Source organism: Entelurus aequoreus, linkage group LG12 (genome assembly GCF_033978785.1).
Source record: "Entelurus aequoreus isolate RoL-2023_Sb linkage group LG12, RoL_Eaeq_v1.1, whole genome shotgun sequence".
Classification (NCBI taxonomy): Eukaryota; Metazoa; Chordata; class Actinopteri; order Syngnathiformes; family Syngnathidae; genus Entelurus; species Entelurus aequoreus.
Genome location: NC_084742.1, coordinates 43,944,442 through 43,959,403, shown reverse-complemented (window position 1 = coordinate 43,959,403; position 14,962 = coordinate 43,944,442). Strand labels below are relative to the sequence as shown.

Sequence of the window (14,962 nt, the reverse complement as noted above, 5' to 3'; positions counted from 1 at the left end):
CGCAAAATGATCAAGTATGACACATAGAATGGATCTGCTATCCCCGTTTAAATAAAAACAATTCATTTCAGTAGGCCTTTAAGCCCCTAGCTCCCGCTAACTGTCTGGAGCTTTAATGTGGTTAGCGTTAATATTTATCGCTTTATCCCTAGTCTGCAATTTGACCTGACGTCACACGCAACCCAGGTAGCGAAACATGGCACAGGTCAGGGCGGTGCCAAAAAAATCCCCACCTACAATACACTTTTGTGAGCTTTTAGACTTATTTCAGATTGATGGAAAATAGGACAATATGGGACCTTTCAGATGAAGTGACAGCTTGATTGATGAGTGTTTTTTCCCCCACAGTGTGAAGTACACTGCCATTGTGTTTGCATTAACGTCAGTCTGTTGCTGGAGGTGACCTTGGAAGCGTCAACCTCTTAAAATCCAGATGGTTTCTTAGAGTTGTGTCTTTATCGGCTAGTTCCATGCTCTTGGTACGTGCGCTGGGGGGGGGGTGTCTTCCACTTTACCCGGTGACGCTAAATTGAAGTGGCAAACAACAGAGATGACAGTGATTTTCTTTGGCACTCGGTTGGTTCGCACAGTCACTGGGAACTTCCGTGGTCTCGAATGAAAAGCTGCCATGTTCTCGCCGTCCTGTGTTCGCGCGTGCATATTTGCCAGGTTACTTCACTTCAACAATGACTGCAAAGCCGCGTGTCGGCGTTATCTGTCAGGAAAGCCCTTGTGTAAATGTGTAAGTAAGAGTCGTCCACATGGAGGCAAACTGATGGGCACAGTCAAGCGCTGGCACTTTCGTGCAATACTGGAGTGCTTTTTTTATTTATTTATTTTTGCACTGGGAGAGGCATTGTTTTTTTTAATTGCTCGTGAGCTTGTCACCGATGCCAGGGAGGCGACTCAATATTGTTTAGCTTTTAGTCCAGATGGCAGAAGTGCAGGCGTATCATATTGGATCGCACACTTGCATGCTTTAGGTTAGGGGCTAATAAAAGACTGTAATTAACAGATAATGTCTTTTATTTGCCACATGTTCATTTTTTAATGCACACTCCATATTGCGGCATCGATGTGGACTATCAGCAACTCTCTATTTAAAAAAAAAAATTATACATGCTCCCTCTCAGAGTTGCAGATGCACCACTACGTGGATGCACTTATGCCCACGATCGTAAATTCACATTTGCATGACACACTATGGCAAAGTAACTGACCTGCCACTCTCACTCAACATTATGTGCTTGCACTTTTCTCCCTGGCTGCCCTCCTTTTTGTTCTCTACTCTCTCTCCCTCCATCCCGTCGACTACTTTGTCGTCACGCCTCTCATTTGCGTCGCGTCAATGCCTTCCTATTGATGCTGCTTTTTCAATTTGAAAGCTACTTTGTGTGCTGAGTGTGTACATGGATTTTGCTGATTGCCGAGAAATCGAGCTAATCCAGCGCAGATTCGGGACCGAAACCCGCCCAAACGGACCACCCGCAGGGACAGTTTTATGGACCTTGATTCGCTGACACTGCAACCTGTGTGTAGCTGGACCTGAAGTCAATCTGATTGTGTGTACATGTCAGCAAATATTTCTGAGGGCTAAATTTTAAGAAGGGAAACAATTACACAATCATCATTCTGCTCCCAGCGCAGTAAGTCAATAAGGTCCCATGGGACGCAACGTGACCGATCTTTTGGTTCAAAGCAAGCCACACCGGCATGTTCCCTACTCAACCTTTTTGGAGCCAAGGCACATTTTCTGTTCATTGAAAGAATGCGGAGGCACACCACCAGCAGAAAACATAAAAAATGAAAACACGGTAGTTGTTATTGACGGTAAAAAGTAGGGGTGTGGGAAAAAATCGATTCAAATTCGAATCGCGATTCTCACGTTGTGCGATTCAGAATCGATTCCCATTTTTAAAAAATCTATATATTTTTTTATTTTATTTATTTATTTAAAAAAATAATGTTTTTTATTTTTTTTAATTAATCAATCCAACAAAACAATACACAGCAATACCATAACAATGCAATCCAATTCCAAAACCAAACCCGACTCAGCAACACTCAGAACTGCAATAAACAGAGCAATTGAGAGGAGACACAAACACGACACAGAACAAACCAAAAGTAGTGAAACAAAAATGAATGTTGTCAACAACAGTATCAATATTAGTTACAATTTCTACATAACAGTGAATAAAAATCCCTCATTGACATTATCATTAGACATTTATAAAAAATGAACAATAGTGTCACAGTGGCTTACACTTGCATCGCATCTCATAGGCTTGACAACACACTGTGTCCAATATTTTCACAAAGGTAAAATAAGTCATATTTTTGGTTCATTTAATAGTTAAAACAAATTTACATTATTGCAATCAGTTGATAAAACATTGTCCCTTACAATTATATAAGCTTTTCACAAAAATATACTACTCTGCTTGCATGTCAGCAGACTGGGGTAAATCCTGCTGAAATCCTATGTATTGAATGAATAGAGAATTGTTTTGATCCGGGAAAAAAATCGTTTTTGAATCGAGAATCGTGTTGAATTGAAAAAAGATATATTTTAAATCGAATCGTGACCCCAAGAATCGATATTGAATCGAATCGTGGGACACCCAAAGATTCACAGCCCTAGTAAAAAGTCATTGTTGCAATCGTTGGATATGAATTCAAACCATAACCAACCATGCATCACTACAGCTCTTGTCTCAAAGTAAGTGTCACGACCTGTCACCTCACACCGTGACTTATTTGGAGTTTTTTGGGTTTTTTTCCTGTGTGGAGTGTCTTGCGCTCCTATTTTGGTGGCTTTTCCTGTTTTGTTGGTATTTTCCTGTAGCGGTTTCATGTCTTCTTTTGAGTGCTATTCCCCGAATCAGCTTTGTTTTAGCAATTCAGGACTATTTCAGTTGTGCGGACGCTATCCTTCCTTGTGTGGACATTGATGATTGCCATGTCGTGTACAGATGTACTTTGTGGACGCTGTCTGCTCCACACGCTGTAAGTCTTTGCTGTCGTCCAGCATTCGTTTTTTTGTAGAGATGATAATGGTTTAAAATGTAATATCGGAAATTATCGATATCGGTTTCAAAAAGTAAAATTTATGACCTTTTAAAACGCCGCTGTACGGAGTGGTACATGAACGTAGGTAGAAGTACAGAGCATTTGCGTCTCCCAGTCATACTTACCAACCCTCCCGATTTTCCCGGGAGACTCACAAATTTCAGTGCCCCTCCCGCAAATCTCCCGGGGCAAACATTGTCCCGAATTTCCACCCAGACAACAATATTGGGGGCGTGCCTTTAAGGCACTGCCTTTGCGTGCCGGCCCAATCACATAAGATCTACGGCTTTTCATACACACAAGTGAATGCAAGGCATACTTGGTCAACAGCCATACAGGTCACACTGAGGGTGTCCGTATAAACAACTCTAACACTGTTACAAAAATGCCCCACACTGTGAACCCACACCAAACAAGAATGGCAAACACATTTCGGGAGAACATCCGCACCGTAACACAACATAAACACAACAGAACAAATACCCAGAACCCCTTGCAGCACTAACTCTTCCGGGACGCTACAATATACACCCCCCCACAACCCCGAAGGGAATAAGCGGTAGAAGATGGATGGATGGATTAGATACGACGTTTACAAAGAAATGAGCTACCTGCTGCCACCTACTGATATGGAAGAGTATTACACGGTTACTCTGCGGAGCTCTAGACAGCACCGACTCTCAACCACGGCACTTAATTTGCAGATTATAATTACTGGTTTGCATAAAATAGTTTTTAACCCAAATAGGTGAAATTACATAATCTCCCACGGCACACCAGACTGTATCTCATGACACACCAGTGTGCCGCGGCACAGTGGTTGAAAAACACTGCCCTACTGTCTGATAATAGAAGCAATAGCACACAGTATGGCATTCATTTACTGGTTTGCAATGTCAAGTAGATAAAGAGAACAGCTTATAAGATGGTTTATTATTGAAGAACATGCATACACCTAAGTATTCACAAATAATGATACTTTTTCCACTCATGTCACTCACCGCCCACCAGAGCCCTCCCGTCTCACCAATTCTCCCTGCTTTCCTTTATCTCTCTCTCTCTCAAACCATCGCTCCGTCTGTCACCCGTGGTTGCCATGGTTACAGTGTGTTCTGTTCATTAGGCGCCTGCTGTGCCTAAACAGACTGTTAACATCTTAATTACTCATCCTCCCAACCCCGCTACACTAAAAACAAGCCCGTCTTACTTAATATCAGTCTTGTATTGGCTTTAAATGAGTTCCTGACTCAAGAGTGAATGCTTCATTCACATTCCCAACTGCCATTTCCTCCTCATTTTCTCTATCATTTGCTTATTTTCAGCTTCCCATCTGCTCACGTTTCGAAATGGCAGACGCCCTCGCTAACTAGCGATGAGATATTTGAGGAAATGATAAACGATTCCAGCCAATTGATGCATACCCGCTTATTAGTCAAAATGTATCAAAAGTAGGAGAGCAAAGAAAAAATGCTATTTATTTAGTAAGGCTGTGAATCTTTGGGCACCACACAACTCAATTTGATTATTGGGAGTAACGATTCCATTCTCGATTCACAATGATTATCGATTCAAAATCTATACTTTTTAAAAAACATTAGGTGCCAGTTCTGTGATTAACTACATTCCACAATAAAATAGATAAACGGCTCTGACAAATGTTTATATTACTTAAAATAAAGCTGGCTTTCTTTAATAAAATTCTAACCCAAACATTTACTAAAGTGGCTGGACAGGACAGATTTTGAAAAAAATAAAAATAAATAAAAATTATATATATATATATATATATATATATATATATATATATATATATATATATATATATATATATATATATATATATATATATATATATATATATATATTTTTTTTTTTTTTTTTTCTAATTTACTTATTTATTTATTTATTTATTTTTTTTAATTTTATGGTAACACTTTAGTATGGGGAACATATTCACCATTAATTAGTTGCTTATTAAAGTAACACATTCTTAATTTAGAGTTATTTGGACACTAGGGGAACTTATAAGGGTTAGGGTTACGGTTACTAATAAGTAATAATTCTGAGGTTATTGAGGGAAGACTCTTAGTTAATGGCTTACTGGTTGTATAATAAGGCCATGCAGAATAAGGCATGAATAAGTACTTAATAATGACTAATTAAGAGCCAATATGTTACTAATTTGCATGTTAATAAGCAACTAATTCATGGTGAATATGTTCCCCATACTAAAGTGTTACCATACATATATATATATATATATATATATATATATATATATATATATATATATATATATATATATATATGTAGTGCAGGCCAAAAGTTTGGACACACCTTCTCATTCAATGTGTTTTCTTTATTTTCATGATTATTTACATTGTAGATTGTCACTGAAGGCATCAAAACTATGAATGACCACATGTGGAGTTATGTCCTTAACAAAAAAAGTGGAAATAACTAAAAACATGTTTTGTATTCTAGTTTCTTCAAAATAGCCACCCTTTGCTCTGATTACTTTTTCACACACTCTTGGCATTGTCTTGATGAGCTTCACGAGGTAGTCAACCTGAAATGGTGTTCTTGAAGCTCATCAAGAGAATGCCAAGAGTGTGCAAATCAGAGCAAGGGGGGGGCTATTTTGAAGAAACTAGAACATAAAACATGTTTTCAGCTATTTCACCTTTTTTTGTTAAGTACATAACTCCACATGTGGTCATTCATAGTTTTGATGCCTTCAGTGAACAATGTACTATGTAAGTAGTAATGAAAATAAAGAAGACGTGTATTGAATGAGAAGGAATGTCCAAACTTATGACCTGTACTGTTGTGTGTGTGTGTATATATATATACACTACCGTTCAAAAGTTTGGGGTCACCCAAACAATTTTGTGGAATAGCCTTCATTTCTAAGAACAAGAATAGCCTGTTGAGTTTCAGATGAAAGTTCTCTTTTTCTGGCCATTTTTAGCGTTTAATTGACCCCACAAATGTGATGCTCCAGAAACTCAATCTGCTCAAAGGAAGGTCAGTTGTGTAGCTTCTGTAACGAGCTAAACTGTTTTCAGATGTGTGAACATGATTGCACAAGGGTTTTCTAATCATCAAGTAGCCTTCTGAGCCAATGAGCAAACACATTGTACCATTAGAACACTGGAGTGATAGTTGCTGGAAATGGGCCTCTATACACCTATGTAGATATTGCACCAAAAACCAGACATTTGCAGCTAGAATAGTCATTTACCACATTAGCAATGTATAGAGTGTAGTTCTTTAAAGTAAAGACTAGTTTAAAGTTATCTTCATTGAAAAGTACAGTGCTTTTCCTTCAAAAATAAGGACATTTCAAGGTGACCCCAAACTTTTGAACAGTAGTATATATATATATATATATATATATATATATATATATATATATATATATATATATATATATATATATATATATATATATATATATATATATATATATATATATATATAGTCAAGGTTTCTGTGGTTTATCCGTTATACAGTGCTCAATACTCAATGCTCAATACGGAATATACGTTAGGCTACAAGCCTGTTTTCACAGGCTTGTAGGGATGATATAGCCTCTCATGTTTTTTCCTGACCTAACGTGTGTATATATATATATATATATATATATATATATATATATATATATATATATATATATATATATATATATATATATATATATAGGGCTGCAACTAACGATTAATTTGATAATCGATTAATCTGTTGATTATTATTTTGATTAATCGGATAAAAGAGACGAACTACATTTCTATCCCATCCAGTATTTTATTGAAAAAAAACAGCATACTGGCACCATACTTATTTTTATTATTGTTTCTCAGCTGTTTGTAAATGTTGCACTTTATAAATAAAGGTTTATTAAAAAAAATAAAATAATATATATATTACAAAAAAAAAAACTCTGCGCATAGCATAGATCCAACAAATCGATGACTAAATTAATCGGCAACTATTTTAATAATCGATTTAATCGATTAGTTGTTGCAGCCCTAATATATATATATATATATATATATATATATATATATATATATATATATATATATATATATATATATATATATATATATATATATATATATATTAGGGCTGCAACTAACGATTAATTTGATAATCGATTAATCTGTCGATTATTACTTCGATTAATAATCGGATAAAAGAGACAAACTACATTTCTATCCTTTCCAGTATTTTATTGAAAAAAAACAGCATACTGGCACCATACTTATTTTGATTGTTTCTCAGCTGTTTGTAAATGTTGCAGTTTATAAATAAAGGTTTATTAAAAAAATATATATATTAAAAAAAAACTCTGCACATGCGCATAGCATAGATCCAACGAATCGATGACTATAATAATCGGCAACTATTTTAATAATCGATTTTAATTGATTTAATCGATTAGTTGTTGCAGCCCTAATATATATATATATATATATATATATATATATATATATATATATATATATATATATATATATATATATATATATATATATATATATATATATATATATATATATATATATATATATATTTAAAAAAAAAAAAAAAAAATTGAATCGATTAACAATTTTTTTTTTGACACCCTTATTATTTAGCCTAAGTTACTGGTAGTCTTCTTATTGCATGTTGGAAAAAGCAACAGATTGTCCTGCATATACTTAAACGTTGTCATTCACATAGGAAAAGTGCCGTGAAAAATACCACCTTGCTCCTAAGCCACAACTGCACCAACATATTATGATTTTAATCCTTGCCCCCGCCCCCTTTCCCTCTGCAACAGCTTTGTGGAAACTCAGTAAAGTCATCTTTTTTTAAATAATACTGCTTACAAAGAAACAAACACGACCTCCTCGGCCCAGGTGAAGATGTGAGCACAGATTTGCATCGTGCATCTGCTGACCGAGCAAATTACACTCTTGGGTAGCGCCTTCCCGGAGCACCCTTCAAGACCTTTTGGGGTCATGTGTGACAAATTAATGGCGGGGGGGCAAAGGTTTGTCGAGTAGGAAGAGCACTGGATAATGGCCGTCGTCTTTCATGTGCTCCGTCAGTGATTTGTGCTCTGCTTATAACCATTTTGGTCTCGCCCTCATTTGATGTAGTCACTTATGTTGACTTGACCTCTTAACCCTCATCAAGATCCTCCAACCCCATCCTTTTACCTTTCTGACTACATTACCTTCCCTCTTGCACTCTCTCTCCTAGACTCCATTTCTCTCCTCTTATCCTCCCATACATCCACTCAGTCAGTCTGATCTCCTGTGTCAGCGTGCCAAATCTCTGTGTGTGTGTGTGTCTCTGTGTGTGTGTGTGCCACTGCAACACAAAACGCCCATAGCCTCGAATCCCTGCAGAGACACCCAAACGGTACGCCAGGTGAGATTACATTTGAAGTCAAGCCTGCAAGTAATCTGATACTGGGCAGCCGGCGATTGCAGACACACACACCGAAACACACACACACACACACACACACACACACACACACACACACACACACAGTAACTAACCAAAGGCTGCAGATGAAGGAAGCTCAGGGGAATATAGTGTCAAACATTTAATCAGATGTGTAAATTGATCAAATCGGATGGATTGGATAAAAACAAGCTGTGTGTGCGCGTCCATACGTGCTCTTTTTTGTGGGTTTTTTCGGACTGTCCAGTGTGTGTGTGACTGTGTTTTAGAGAGAACATGGAGTCCTCTCTCCATGTGAGTGTTCACTGCATTGGCGTGCTCAATGTTTCAGCTGTGCATACATTTGGTTGTATCAATGCCCGCGTGTGTGTGTGTGTGTGTGTGTGTGTGTGTGTGTGTGTGTGTGTGTGTGTGTGTGTGTGTGTGTGTGTGTGTGTGTGTGTGTGTGTGTGTGTGTGTGTGTGTGTGTGTGTGTGTGTGTGTGCGTGCTTGTATACTTTACCTGTAACGTCTGTGCTGGACAACTGGAATCAGCTGCACATGTTATCCAGGTGTGTGTGTGTGTGTGTGTGTGTGTGTGTGTGTGTGTGTGTGTGTGTGTGTGTGTGTGTGTGTGTGTGTGTGTGTGTGTGTGTGTGTGTGGGGAGCACATACAGTATCTCTCCCCCAGGTGGTATCGCTCCTTATGTTGGTTCAGAGGAGGAGTTGAGTGTGTGTGTGTGTAGGTTTAAATCTGTCCTGCACGTCAAAAGATGGCCGTGAGAAATTCCATGATATCCCCTTGAATTTTGTACCGAGGGCGGGGGGGGGAGGGGACAACCTGGGAAAATCTGAATTACTCGCCCACTGGTGGCCTTGTATTCCCACAGTTTAGAAGAAAGAAAAAAAAAATCCACTTCTCTTTAAATCCTCTTAACGGGCTTTTTGATATTGCTGTGTCTTATTTCCTGAAGGCTTGAGTCCTGCCAGGTGGGGCGTCCAGGAGGCAGCGATGTTTACCTCTCTCCCTCGCCTGCGCGGCCCCCGTCGCACCTCCTCCCGCGCCGTCCTCGCACATCCCGGCCGTCGCCTAGGTTATTTATTCATCTCCCTCCCAGGCTGGCTTCTACCCGCCTATGGCTCCGTGCCGCCATTCAATCAGGTCCTCTCCCTCAGAGCGCCTAGTTGCCGGAAACGGCGTCCGCGGGCTCCGTCGTGGCACTTTTTTGGAGTCCACCCTGGGCTGCATCGGTTCCGTCTTCGCCGGATGACCTTGGAGAGACGCGTGACTGGGTAGGAACCCCTACGGAAGAAGAGAGGAAGAGGGGAAAGAAGTGCGCCTTGTTGTTGTCACACCTTCGCTTTGCGGTGGTCCGCCCATCATGCTCTCCCTCCCCAAAAAAATCCTCCCTCGCTCTCTGGCGGACGGGCTCCGGTACCTGTCTGTCAGCATGATCAATAGTCCGGGGACCCTCTTAACGTCTCTGTGGCGTCTGTCTGCACGGCCAAACACCAGCACACAAAGTAGCGCATTGATGCACACACACACACACACACACACACACACACACACACACACACACACACACACAGCGAAACAAGCGAGCTATTGATCGGCAGCGTGAATGTCAGACAGTTGAAAAGTGGGCTTGTCAATGATCTCTGACACTGAAGAAGTCCATGCAGTTATGAGGATGTAGCTCAAAGTGCAATCTGCCTCCCTATGCAGCATTCCGGCTGGCATGCAGGGATGCATTCTCTCTCTCTCTCCTCCCACCCCCCACTCCATCTTTTCTCGCCCTGCTGTTTACTTTGCCACTTCAAAAAGCTCAATAGCTATTTTGCCTGCCTTCGTCCCCCCCCCTTTTTTGGGGGGCTCGTCTTCAGCCTCTTTCATCCTAGATGTGAAAAGGTGGAGATACTAACCTCGTTTTCTGGATCATTCCACCGACGACTACAGAAGCCCGTCACATCTTCATCTTGATGACACGCTCGCTATCTCGGGCTCGGCGGCGGAACAACACCCATCGCTCTCTCTCTCGCCCCCCCCACCCTACCTCAAACCCCTCACTGGCGCTGTCTCGCTCCCCCTCTCTCTCTCTCTCCCCTTTCCCGCCAGCCGGTCGTTCCCTGGCTCAGTCTGGACAGCTGCGGCGCTCTGTCTGCCACCTCTGTCGCTCATGCATCGGGGCTGCAAGCTGATTGAAATTTAAGTCCTGGTAATCCCACAGAACAGGTAGTGAATGAATGCCGGGAAGAAGAAAAACGAGACGAGCTGTCTCTCCCTCCCTTTCTCTCTCTCTCGCTGCCTCCCTCTTTTCCTTCGCTCTCTCGCCCTCTCTCTCTCAGAGTTAGTATTCCACTGAATTCCCTCCTCTTGATAGTCACGTCTTCCCTGCATTCATCTGCATCTTATTCATTTGTTTGAACTTTTCCTCAGAGGAGGACGAGGGGACATAATCTGTCCCTGTTGGCGCCTATCACAGACATGCAGACAGAGAGAGAGAGAGACATGTATTGCAATAGTAAAGACTTGAGTAGAAGGGTATGCAGAATGGAAAAGGCTTTATGGGGAACTAATTAAGAAGGCGCATGTAGGTAGCTGAGGGCTAATTGTGGAGCGCTGATGTGTTTCCATATCATATTACTATTTTATTTTATAGCGAATCTGGGGCGTTTATGGAGCTAAACTGCAGAGAGGACGAGACAGTAATTAAAAGCCGGCAATAAATAGAGGGAATAAATTGCATATAACCATACTTGCCAACCTTGAGACCTCCGAAGTCGGGAGATGGGGGGGCCGGTGTTGAGGTGGGGGGGCGGGGTTTGGTGTAAGCGGGGATGTATATTGTAGCGTTAGAGTTAGTGCTGCAAGGGGTTCTGGGTATTTCTTCTGTTGTGTTTACCGTATTTCCTTGAATTGCCGCCGGGTATATATTATCCGCATGCCTCGTTTTACCGCCGGGTCAAACTCGTTTCGCAGAATAATTAGCATATGCCTCGTTTTACCGCCAGGTCAAACTCGTCACGTCACGAGTGACACTTCACCTTTCAAGGCATCATTTTCCAAAATGGAGGAAGCTAATTTCAATCATTTAAAATCGCATAAAGGGAAGAAGATAAAGAGCTATTCAGTAGGATTTAAAGGCCTACTGAAATTAATTTTTTTAATTTAAACGGGGATAGCAGATCCATTCTATGTGTCATACTTGATCATTTCGCGATATTGCCATATTTTTGCTGATAGGATTTAGTATAGAACAACGACGATAAAGTTTGCAACTTTTGGTCTCTGATAAAAAAAAAGCCTTGCCTGTACCGGAAGTAGCGTGACGTAGTCAGCTGATCGCCTCCTCATATGTTCCTATTGTTTTCAATGCAGCTAGAGCAATTCGGACCGAGAAAGCGACGATTACCCCATTCATTTGAGCGAGGATGAAAGATTCGTGGATGAGGAACGTTAGAGTGACGGACTAGCATGCAGTGCAAGACATCTTTTTTCGCTCTGACCGTAACTTAGTTACAAGCTGGCTCATTGGATTCCACATTCTCTCCTTTTTCTATTGTGGATCACGGATTTGTATTATAAACCACCTCGAATACTATATCCTCTTGAAAATGAGAGTCGAGAATGCGAAATGGACATCCACAGTGACTTTTATCTCACACGACAATACATCGACGAGACACTTTAGCTAACGTGATAGCATCGTGCTTAACTGCATATAGAAACAAAATAAAAAGTCCCTGACTGGAAGGATAGACAGAAGATCAACAATACTATAAACCAGGGACATGTAAATACATGGTTAATGCTTTCCAGCTTGGCGAAGCTTAAAAATGCTGTTGCTAATGACGCCATTGAAGCTAACTTAGTATGACGGGACCTCACAGAGCTATGATAAAAACATTAGAGCTCCACCTACGCCAGCCAGCCCTCATCTGCTCATCAACACCCGTACTCACCTGCGTTCCAGCGACCGACGGAAGGACGAAGGATTTCACCACGATCATCCGTGCGGTCGGCGGCTAGCGTCGGCTAGCGCGTCTGCTATCCGAGTCAAAGTCTTCCTGGTTGTGTTGCTGTAGTCCGCCGCTAATACACCGATCCCACCTACAACTTTCTTCTTTGCAGTCTTCATTGTTCATTAAACAAATTGCAAAAGATTCACCAACACAAATGTCCAGAATACTGTGGAATTATGAGATGAAAACAGAGCTATTTTGTATTGTATTCAATGGGGTACCGATACTTCTGTTTCACCGGTTACGTCACGCGCATACGTCATCATCCAAAGGCGTTTTCAACCGGAAGTTTAGCGGGAAATTTAAAATTGCACTTTATAAGTTAACCCGGCCGTATTGGCATGTGTTGCAATGTTAAGATTTCATCATTGATGTATAAACTATCAGACTGCGTGGTCGGTAGTAGTGGGTTTCAGTAGGCCTTTAAGGTCCAAGCTATTGAATATGCTAAAAAGAACAGTAAAAATGTTTTATTAATATAGCTGCGTGTGTCAAATATGAGTCATTAAATGACTCCCGCCTCATGGTGGTAGAGGGCGCTAGTGATCCCAGGGATCATTCTTGCGACTACTCGGCTGCAGAAGAAGTGACAACAACAGTTTTCTAAACTGGACTTTCAATCGAAGCAGGAGGTTATAACTAAAGGAAGATCTCCATCGAGACAGAGATACTTTTAAAACTCAAGAAAGATAAGGAAGACTTCTATAAACAAGTTATCGATGCTTTTGTTCAGAAGGAGCGGCGCATGGACTTCATTTATAAGTAATGGTAAGACCATAACGTTTTTTTATTAAATGTCCTTTTCATGATGGTATCCTTACATCACACTCAAATTTATAAGCGCTGGCCTAAATTTACTGCATGCCTTTGGTAAGCGCCAGAGTGAGAAGAGGTTTTAAATTAATTACCGCCCCGGCGCTAATTCAAGGAAATATGGTATGTTGTGTTACGGTGCGGATGTTCTCCCGAAATGTGTTTGTCATTCTTGTTTGGTGTGGGTTCACAGTGTGGCGCAAATTTGTAACAGTGTTAAAGTTGTTTATACAGCTACCCTCAGTGTGACCTGTATGGCTGTTGATAAAGCATGCCTTGCATTTACTTGTGTGTGTGTAAAAGCCGCATATATTATGTGACTGGGCCGGCACGCTGTTTGTATGGAGGAAAAGCGGACGTGACGACAGGTTGTAGAGGACGCTAAAGGCAGTGCCTTAAAGGCATGCCCCCAATACTGTTGTCCGGGTAGAAATCGGGAGAAATTGGGGAAAATGGTTGCCCCGGGAGATTTTCGGGAGGGGCACTGAAATTCGGGAGTCTCCCGGGAAAATCGGGAGGGTTGGCAAGTATGCATATAACGCGTTAAGTTTGTAACAACGTGTAACGATTCGGATAGCCTCAAGTGTAGTATACAACACGGCGGCAACAGAAGCAATGTTGTCATGGTGGTGAGCAGTGTTGGCGCTAGGAATTTTCAAAATGGGGTCCCAGGGACCCTGTCAAGTCATAAAAATGGGGTCCCACAGTACATTTTTGGGGTCCCACTTTTTTGTAAGCGTTTTGAAAACAAATGATTAATGTATGCATTCTCCTGTTATATCTCACACAAAAACATTTCAGTCCAAGCCTGAGCCCCTAGAGAGGGGGTCCAGACTTAGGCCAAGGGAGAGAAAAAAACGCATATCCATAGCACACATAAACATGTGTGTAAGAGGTAAACATCAAAGAACACAAAGGACATTAAAGACAATTAAAGAGCAGAGCTGATGTAACCAAACATTTATACATACAGCTACAAAAGTAAAACAACAAAAACCAAAAACATATACACTGTGGTGTCCTCTGCGGTGTTCCATGCCATCGTCTGGAGCAGACCCAACAAAGCAACCAAGGGAGCCGACCCCACACTCGGCCGCCCATTAACTCTCGGCCAGTGTCCAGTCTGCATGGAGTCCCACAGTAAATGTTTGGGGTCCCACTTTTTTGTAAGCCTTTTGAAAACAAATGATAAATGTATGCATTATCCTGGTATATCTCACATTCTATATTGTGTTTTTGGAAAAAAGTTGTCAAACGTTACTTAACTCATTAAAAAAAATAATACAAAAGAAAACACATTTTTATGCATATGTAAATGTATTAATTCACTTTCTTCTTTCCTTCATGGATCTAATAACGGCGCCGCTATAAATAGTTTGTCTGCGTAAGCGCTTATAATAATATCACTAATACTTGGTTAATATTCAAGTCACGGAATGTAAATGGAGTATTGTTGGCGCTTTTTGAATGGTTATTGGATTTTATGGGCGAAATATTGTATCTCCCTTTGACTTTTATTAACATGTATTTAATATTTGGAATATATTAAAAAACAAATCCATGGTCATGTCTTTCATAATGATTGTGAACGATAAGCAACATTCCAAAA

The 14,962-nt window shown here is 40.6% G+C and overlaps 2 protein-coding genes across 4 annotated transcripts in view; one reads left to right on the top strand and one right to left on the bottom strand.

The window, feature by feature from the left end:
• LOC133662241 (leucine-rich repeat and fibronectin type-III domain-containing protein 4-like) overlaps window positions 1–10,599 on the bottom strand; it is a 64,471-nt gene extending 53,872 nt beyond the window's left edge. The window contains exons 1-2 of one of the 3 annotated variants that reach the window (XM_062066062.1): window positions 10,441–10,599; window positions 9,038–9,817 (exon numbers count right to left, since the gene is read on the bottom strand). The gene's annotated coding sequence lies outside the window, so the exon portion shown is untranslated. Of the gene's footprint in view, window positions 1–9,037; window positions 9,818–9,953; window positions 10,012–10,440 lie in introns of those variants that run through there. The other 2 variants (XM_062066063.1, XM_062066064.1) reach the window with 2 other exon arrangements.
• The window catches only part of LOC133662242 (pyruvate carboxylase, mitochondrial-like), a 687,704-nt gene that overhangs the window by 469,437 nt on the left and 203,305 nt on the right, over window positions 1–14,962 (top strand). The gene's annotated exons all lie outside the window — the stretch shown is intronic.